At 41.7% G+C, this 9,334-nt stretch overlaps 1 long non-coding RNA gene across 1 annotated transcript; it reads right to left on the bottom strand.

Moving 5' to 3' along the window:
• Positions 1 to 5,567: 5,567 nt before the first annotated feature.
• On the bottom strand, positions 5,568 to 6,202 carry LOC121723863. Its single transcript, XR_006035067.1, has 3 exons — positions 5,980 to 6,202; positions 5,741 to 5,891; positions 5,568 to 5,658 (listed from the first exon to the last, which is right to left on the bottom strand). It is a non-coding gene; the product is annotated as an uncharacterized LOC121723863 (long non-coding RNA).
• Positions 6,203 to 9,334: the final 3,132 nt, after the last annotated feature.

The following is a 9,334-nucleotide window of genomic DNA, read 5'->3' as shown; positions in this document are numbered from 1 at the left end:
TGGAGTTATTAGCGGTTAGTCTCCGTCCGTACTACATGCCGAGGGAGTTCTCGCACGCAATTGCTGTCTGTGTTTACGTTCCACCTCGAGCTCTTCCGGATACAGCGTGTGACGTCATCCACTCCACAATCGCAAGGCTTCAAACCCAACACACTGACGCCTTTTTTGTGATCTCTGACGACTTCAATCACATAACACTGGATTCCACACTCACAAATTTTTACCAGTATGGTGACTGCCCTACAAGGAAAAACAGGACAATAGACCTCATGTATGCAAAGGTGAGGGATGCATACAGTGCAAACCCCCTCCCCCTACTGGGAAAGTCATACCACAACCTCATTCATCTCCAGCCAATGTACAAGCCCAAAGTACAGAGGCTACCAGTTCCCACACGCACCTTCAGGAAGTGGACACTCGAAGTGGATGAGGCTCTGAGAGAATGCTTCGAGTGTACTGACTGGAGTGTGTTACAGAATGGAGAGGACTTGGAGGAGGTCACACAGTGCACAACTGACTACCTGAACTTCTGCATGGACATTGTTGTTCCCACCAGAACTGTACGCTGCTTTCCCAACAACAAGCCTTGGATAACCAGCAATGTCAAGACCCTTCTCAACAGGAAAAAGATGGCGTTCAGAGAGGGGGACATGGCAGAGCTGAGGCGCGTGCAAGGGGAACTCAAATTCAAGCTGAAGGAAGCTAAGGAGGATTACAGAAAGAAGGTGGAACAGAAGCTGCAGGAAAACAACTTGAAGGAGACATGGGACTGCATGAAGGTTATCACTGGCCTGAAGAAGAACAGCAGCTCTGTGGAGGGGGACCTGGACAGGGCAAACCAGTTGAACCACTTCTACAACAGGTTTGACTGCCCTGCTCCAGCTCCAATGGCGGTGGTCTGTCCACCATCGCCCAGCCCCCACCCTCACACCCCCTCAATACCAGCGCAACACTCACCTCCATCATCACAGGCTATCGTACCCCCACCATCACTGGATTTTGCACCCCTCCCCCACATGGCGATCATGAACAATGAGGTGACAACGACCTCAGTCAACAGCCATCAGACACACAGATCCCAGATGCACCCCCTCCCCCTCCCTATTACAAAAGATCAAGTGACAGTCCAACTTAAGAAATTGCGCAGCAATAAAGCAGCTGGGCCTGGCAGACTGTGCCCAAGGCTACTCAAGGCCTGTGCTGCTGAACTGGGGGAGCCACTGAAGCACATCTTCAATTTGAGCCTACGCCTTGGACAAGTTCCAACACTGTGGAAGACATCATGTCTCACCCCTGTCCCTAAGAAGCCACACCTTAGTGAGCTTAATGACTACAGACCTGTCGCTCTTACATCACATGTGATGAAGACAATGGAGCGATTGGTCTTAGGCATGCTCAGACCCCAGGTACGCCATGCACTAGACCCATTACAGTTTGCTTACCAGGAGAAAGTGGGCGTGGACGATGCCATCACTTATCTTCTACACAGGACACATTCCCACCTGGACAAGGGGAAAAGTGCTGTGAGAATCATGTTCTTTGATTTCTCAAGTGCTTTTAACACCATCCAGCCCCTCAGATTGGGAGACAAGCTCTTGCAGATGGGTGTGGACGCTCACCTGGTAACCTGGATTACAGATTACCTGACCGAGCGACCACAGTTCGTCAGACTGAAGAACTGTCTCTCTGACACTGTGATCTGCAGCACCGGAGCGCCACAGGGAACTGTGCTTCCTCCAGTCCTGTTCACCCTGTACACATCTGACTTCTGCTACAACACCGAGTCATGCCACATGCAGAAGTTTTCTGATGATACTGCAATTGTGGGATGTATCAGGAACGGGCAGGAGGAGGAGTACAGGAGCCTGGTGGAGGACTTTGTGCAATGGTGCAAACTCAATCATCTTCAACTTAACACTTCAAAGACCAAGGAGATGGTGGTGGATTTCCGGAGGTCTAAGCCCACTCTGCTACCAGTCCACATTGATGGGGTCAATGTGGAGGTGGTTAGCACCTACAAGTATCTGGGTCTCCACCTGGACAATAAACTGGACTGGTCAGCCAACACTGACGCACTCTACAAGAAAGGGCAGAGCAGGCTGTACTTCCTGAGGAGGCTGCGGTCCTTCAATGTGTGCAGTAAGCTCCTCAGGATGTACAGCACTATTGTTAAGCAGAAGAGCCTGATCAGCTGGAGACTTCGCTCACTGCCTTGCACAAGGGCCATTGAACTGTTCAATGCCTCACTTAAGGGAAGAGGAGAGATAGACTTCTCTGCATAGTCTGTCTGCCTCTTCACCCCCTCCATGTTTGGTACTGTCTGTCCACTAGCCACTTGTACCACTGTCTTTATGCCTCACTGTTTGCGTGCCATATTAGCTCATCAGCACATATGCATAACCCCCCCCCCCCCCCATCCCACAGCCGAACTGTGGCCACACTTATACATTTTCTTAAATAGTTAAATATATAGATATATAGACTTTACTTTATTTCTGCATTGTTGCACAGTTGACTTACTCATTTGCACCATCACCATGACCACTATCACCATTGCACTACCACCATGACACTCATTCACACAGAGCACCTTAGAGCACCTGTATTAAGTGTCAGTATAATTTGTATTTTAGTATATTTAGCATATTCTTTATCTTCTACTGTCCTTACTGCTTAGTTGTGTTTTTATATTATATACTTTAATTACTCTTTCTACTGTTAAAGAATGTGTTTGTGTTGTATGTATGCTGCTGCTGAGACCTTGAATTTCCCCTGGGGATCAATAAAGTATCTATCTATCTATCTATCTATCTATCATTCAACCCGGATCAGTTTAGTGAGTGACAGAATAACCCGGATCCTTAAAAGGAATCGAGTTTGACAGGCCTAATGTCTGGTACCGAAGAACACGGCTCCGAGAACATGTTAAGAATAGAGCTCGTTCATTGGTTCACAGTTTGCGCCTGCGTATTGCTGTCCCCGTACGCGTGTTTACACAGGATAACGTTAAGATGGCGGAGAATACAGGTAACATTACGAGCATTTGCTATGATTCTATGTCCATGTATTAATTTATTTCGAATCGTATGCACCAACACTATTGCTGGCATTGCCAAACAAAACAAAACAACAACTTAAGTTATAGCGACTCCAAAAGTCTAATATAATAACAAACGTTAGTAGGCTACGACGACAATAGTCTATATTAGGGTCAATGACGTGACGTCTATATTTTCTATCCAAGAGCATTTTTCTTTTTTAAGTTTATAAAAGATTTAAATGCCTGAAGACACACCATATAGGCTAGGCTATATGTGGGGGCACTCCCATATTTGTAACCACTTTAACTTTTTAAAAATCATTAGGTATTTGTCATTTTTCTCTTATGTAAGTGGCAAATCCAGAGATCTTTTTCCTGTTTTGAAGGGAGGGCACAGATTCAAAACTTAAAGTTCTACGGATTCCATTGAATGTTTGTTTTACTGTTTTATTTAGGCTATTTTACCATACTCTAAAAACTTCCCCATTTCTGTATCACTTTATCTCTCTCTCTCTCTATAGCTGTAAGATAGGGATATATTGTAACCTATTCTCTTTTCTATTTTAAAGCACTAAAATGATTAAACTAAATTTGTTTTACAACTGATAATGGTAGAATTCATGGCAATAAAAAAGTATAATTATACATAACAAAGAAAGAACCCAGGATTTATGGGCAATTGTTTTTAGCAGGTCACAAAATATCCCTATTTGACTAAAACTCCCATTTTAAGAGAGAATAAGAATGTTTTTACAGTTTTGGAGGGCTATCATTTTATCTGTGTTATCCCCCTTTGTTCTGTCTGAGGTGTTTATAAGGAATCAAAATCTGACAAAGATATTTTGCTTTCTGGACATGGTAATTGCATAAAATTTCATGGGCATCTTCCTTGCAATCCAAACATGTGCCACAATAAGTTTCAACAAATTATACTGTATGGTTCAATAGATATAGCTATTTTATGTGTGTGTTAGAGGTTACATGAAATCCCTATTTGGCTACTTTTTAATTTTTCACTTTTTTTAATAAATAAAGTGATCTACAGAGGAGGGAACTAGATGATACTTATATGATTTGTTAACCATATCAGCAGGTATTGAAAAACAACCTCTTCACAAATATTTTAATGTTTTTCTGCCGTGGAATATCTTAAAATAAAAAATAGGGATTTCCTGTAACTTCATGAAATATTGCATATATGCAGGATATAGTTTAATGTATTTTTAAACAGATTCTACTCAGTTCTCTGCAATGCAACATGAGCTATTTGGATATGTGATGGATTTTGTGATAATTGCTTGCACTGTGCTAATTTGCTTTAATTACACAATAAATAGGGATTCCTTGTAACCTAACCTAGGGTTAAGATTTTGAAAGGTACATGGGTCTGGACAAAATCAGACATTAGGTTTATATTAGGGGAGTCTGAGATGAGTTAACATGTAAAAAGTGTTTGTTCAAAGACAGCATTTTTGGAGCAATTGACCAATTAAGTGTTCTCTGAGGAATGGTCAGAGAGAAGTTTAAGGTCTTTTGTATGAGTGAGGTATAAAAACAAAGCTCTTCATGGACATGAAGGTGGAATATAACTTATTATAGCTTAAATCACACCTACACACTACAAGCATTCCAAAAATATATGATTTAGGTTACTTAGCTAGGGTAGATATGGTGGTTGCTATGCTAAATAAAGTGGTTGCTATGCTGGTTCCTAGGGTAATCATTTTGGTTGAGAATAGGGTTGTGGTTGCTAGTTTGTTGATGAAACTTTGCATGCTCCATGAGGGTCATGTGCAGAAGGTCTGACTTGAATTTAAGCCTCGTAGCTCCATGCTACCACACAAAACTTCACCTCTGCAGTGGGAGTGGTCAACTTTTTAAAAGTTTTTCCTTCACAGTTTTTTTTGTGGGTGTTTCAGTGATCCCACCTTTGGAACAGTTGTCAGTGGTCTCAAGCCAGTGCCGTACGTCTTGGTCCCATCCCTCTAGCTCCTAGCGTTACCCCGCCAGAAATGGGAAACCTTGTACACTTTGAACCATTTAACTCCTTCCGGGAATAATCCACCGACTCCAAACTGAACCTGGCTTGTTTGTGATGTCCCGTTGTTCAACATATTCTAATTTCATACTGATCGGCCCAACATAAGTGAGTTTTTTGCTAAAAATGTAAAAATGGCTAAACATTAGCAATTGGTGATGATAATCCAACCTTGGATTAGGCCCGCATTGAGGACAACAAAAGCCCTCAACCTCTTGGATGTCCACCAATTTAAGGAACGACAGCCATGCCCACCGAAACCTCTTGTACGTGATTATCTCCACCACCCCATAGTCCTGAAGATTTATCGTCAGGCTTTGATGATAATTGTACATGGAGGTTCTACAAGGGCAATGTGACAAAGTGAGCAAAGAGAAGATTGTTGGATAGTATTCATTTTCATATTTGCTCTGCACTGTAAGGCTCGCCTCTGCTGCTGCTTACCCAGAACATACAAAATGGGACATGTAGTCCCGCAGGAGGTTGTGGTGCACAAAATAACTGCCCATCTGCAAGATGAATGGGTGCTGAGGGAGCAGCTTTCCCTCGCAAGCACCATTTGTGCAGGTATAATGGTAAGCTGGAATTGAAGTGAAAGTGTATATGAGTTAAATCGAAAGAGTGATATAAAATGAACTCTCCTTTCTTTTTCTTCTACTCACATTGGCAGGCCACTGTTGCTGTTGTACTATACAGTGGCTTTGGGGTGCCAGAGAGGATTCTCTGATTTGAGTATGGGGCTCCACAGCTGCACACTCCACCCATTGTGGGATAAAGAGTCATAGGGTTGCAAAGAGCCTTACAGAAAAGATCCTTTGAAAACAAAAATAATTGTATGTGAAAAATGACATGTGAACCCCCAGATAAGTATTGCATTATATTAGTCCCATTTGGTGGATACCTTAAGGTGAAGGGGGATGTGGAATGAAATTGGGTCAATTGTCAAGGCTGTCGGAATATTTTCTTGGCCCCTTGCCCTTGACCTCTGGAGCCTATCCCCCCACTCATCCCACACTCCTTGTTCCACCTGGGTTCCGTCTGTTAGACCCTTTATATGTCTACAGGAGTGATGATCTGCACACATATGGCAATAGGGCCGCCCATCTTTGCCAGACAAATATGTGCAGTCATCACCCCTGCACAGCATCTGTATAGAGTGTCCCAGTGACGCCACTTCCATTTGCCTCCATGGGACCTATCTTTCAAAAAAATTTGAACGCCAGTCTATGGCGAAAAATAAATGATTTTCTGGTCCCGGTTGACTTGTGCCTTGAATTACCCATATGATGTTTGTCAATTTTAAAGACAATTTTTCATGTAAAGACATTTGCAGTTTGTTTCGTAACTATTGAATTACAACATTGTGAAAGATCGTAATTCCAACGACTACAAACCCATCAGTCGCGCTAGTGCCGTTAGCTCATTCACAGCCACACTAGATTGTACAAGCATACCAGCAACAGATCTTAATTGGGCTTTCCTTGCTGATGAAAATACCATGAGTCAGAGGATTAAACACATCAGGTAAGTTGTATTCGTCCATAGACTGTACATTAGATACTGTTAAGTGACATAGCAGGCAGCAAGATGCAACCGTTAACTAGCATAACAGCTAGCATGCTAATCTTATCGTTTCATTACGTTGGTGACGTACATCGTTCGAGACGAGAGATGTAGTCCACTGAGCGGATTCGCACAAAACCAACATAACTTTTGAAGTCTATCGAACAACAGTACTTTCTTGATGTGAAAAATTATCTTTTAAATTCACACACATCATATGTGAAATTCGTGGCACAATTCAAACTGGACCAAAAAATAATTGTTATCTCTCCATTAACTCCCGTTCATATTTTTTTGAAAGACAGGTCGTTGGAAAGCGGAAGTAAAACGGAAGTCACTGGGACACTCTATTAAGTCCCATTGTACCGATTTGGATGCAGTTCCACCAGAGTTCCACTGGGGGCGATCGCCATGAGTGCAGAATGAATGGGAGTCAATGGAGCTAGACAGCTAAATTGGTCTCTTTCACCTGATTGTCGTGGACAAATCTCAGATTTGATTGTAGTTTGTATAACTTCAACATGGGTTATAGGTCAAAAGTTGAATGAACGAGTACTTATGTCCTTTTGATTTCTTACAGGTTGGGTCGTTGTTGCACATAACACGCTAGCGTTGTGCTAATGAATGACGTCATTGACACATTTGAAAGGCTTTTTAGAACAATTAAGTGACTTTAAAAAATATAATACTCAACCAAGTGTATTTTCTTTGCCTCCCCTTTCGAATGCAATACTCAAATTACTTGAAAAAATATATATATCCCAAGAAAAGTGGATTTTGAGGGGTACAGCTCCATAGACCTCCATGCATTCTGCACTCATATCGAGCGCCCTCATGTGGAACCACAGAAGGAACTGCAACCAGTTCAGAAACCGGAAGTTTTCCGAGAGTGGCAGCAAAGATTGTTAAGGCTCCGCCTTAACAATCTTTGGTGGCAGTTCTCCCTTAGACATTCTCTGGTCATAGTTTGAAACTTTCTCAACGAAAAATATTGAGATGGCAAAAATCTTAATGTGATTAAAAACTTTCTTGACGAATATTGGTACTTGTATCAACAAGGATTGGGGTTTTTATACATCACACAAACTTAGTCAGGGCCAATACACTATCAAATAGACCACTGTAAATGTTAGTTTAAACACTCAAACTTTTCAGGTAGCCGACAGGCTAACCTTTAGCATTTCCGACATTGTATGTCATTACATAATGCAGCTAACATTAGCCTACATGCTGCAACACAGGTTTGAAATATATTATGTTTTAGTGAGTGTCCAAAGGGGTGAAAGCCACTTTAAATCGGGTCACATTATTGACTGTAGTGTGTCCGAGAGTCAGTTTGTGGGTTTTGTAAGGGCTAGCATGAGGGACAAGACCTACAAAGTTGTGGTGAGTTAAGCAGGGAGGTTGGTAACGTTAATGCTGCTAGCAGTGCTAGTTAACATTAGCTAGGCTACTGTAGCCTTCATACTGTATGATTCATATCAATCATTAACCTAGGAATACTTAGTGCATTTAATGAACATTTTGTGTAATAATTCACGGCAAATTAATAAACTGAATATGGTGGTCCAAGAGCAGACCATGCACCAGTCCATGCATCAGCCCGACTGAGCAGTGATGACAGCATAGGATGAGTCAGGTAACGTTACCAAGCACTGCCGTTAACGTTAACCGCTTTCACACACACACGATATAAAATACATGATGATAAATATAAAATTCAATATCAAAACACTATTATTTACACGATTACTCCTGAAATAACTGCTATTAACTGCACAATCACTATATAAAAATCACTGTTTGGAGGAAAGAGTTCGCGTGCTGTCGCCGGTTGGAAATGGCAAAATAAATCGCGCCGATTTTGCCTATTCACCCCTTGCAAGTGACGTCACGTTTTGTTCGCGCCACAGCAAAATAGCCTAGTGGACGGCAAGAACACGAATCAAATCAATGGGCTGTAAATGGGACACATCGCACAGCTAGGAGATTATAGTGAGATTTAACCGTAGTAATGCCCTTCCACGACTGTTGGCTTATTGTTTGGAATACAACAACATCCCATGTTCTTGCATAGATATATTTTGGTTTGTTTTCTTTGTGTTTCGGGAGTATTTCAACCACAATTGCATGCTTATCTCCTCAGTGTATGAAGCACAGCAGTGGTTGCTATAGCAACCATAGACTCTGAACAGGACGGCAGATAGCACTTAGGCAAAGTCTTTGGCAAGATCTGAATGTAAACAGATAATACCTTTCAAGTTTTTTTTTAATTTCCTATTTCTTTCAATTCTTTAACTTAAGACATGTAAGAAGTAAGTTTATTCGCTGGGCAACGTACAAACTGATGAGTTACATTAGCCCTAGCACTATGAGCTACGATAAACGTTAGCTAGAATAGCTAGAAGCTAGCTTCTAAGTGTGGCAGCTAGTTATTATTTTATGTTCTGATATGACATTCTTAACGTTTTGACTATGTTACAACTGATAAAAGCAAGACAAATAAAGTAACCAAATCGCTTTGCAATATTTTAGTCCAGAAATACTTATGGGTGTTCATTTACCATAATGTTAATTACAGTAGCCTAACGTAACGTTATCTCCCCTTGCTGTTACCACCAGGTTTAATAACTTTACATTTGCGATCATGACCCATTTCATCTAACAACACCACTGGCATCTTCTTTGACTAT

Source organism: Alosa sapidissima, chromosome 1, assembly GCF_018492685.1.
Source record: "Alosa sapidissima isolate fAloSap1 chromosome 1, fAloSap1.pri, whole genome shotgun sequence".
Lineage (NCBI taxonomy): Eukaryota > Metazoa > Chordata > Actinopteri > Clupeiformes > Clupeidae > Alosa > Alosa sapidissima.
The sequence above is the reverse complement of the archived record's forward strand: the minus strand, read 5'-3'. Positions and strand labels throughout refer to the sequence as shown.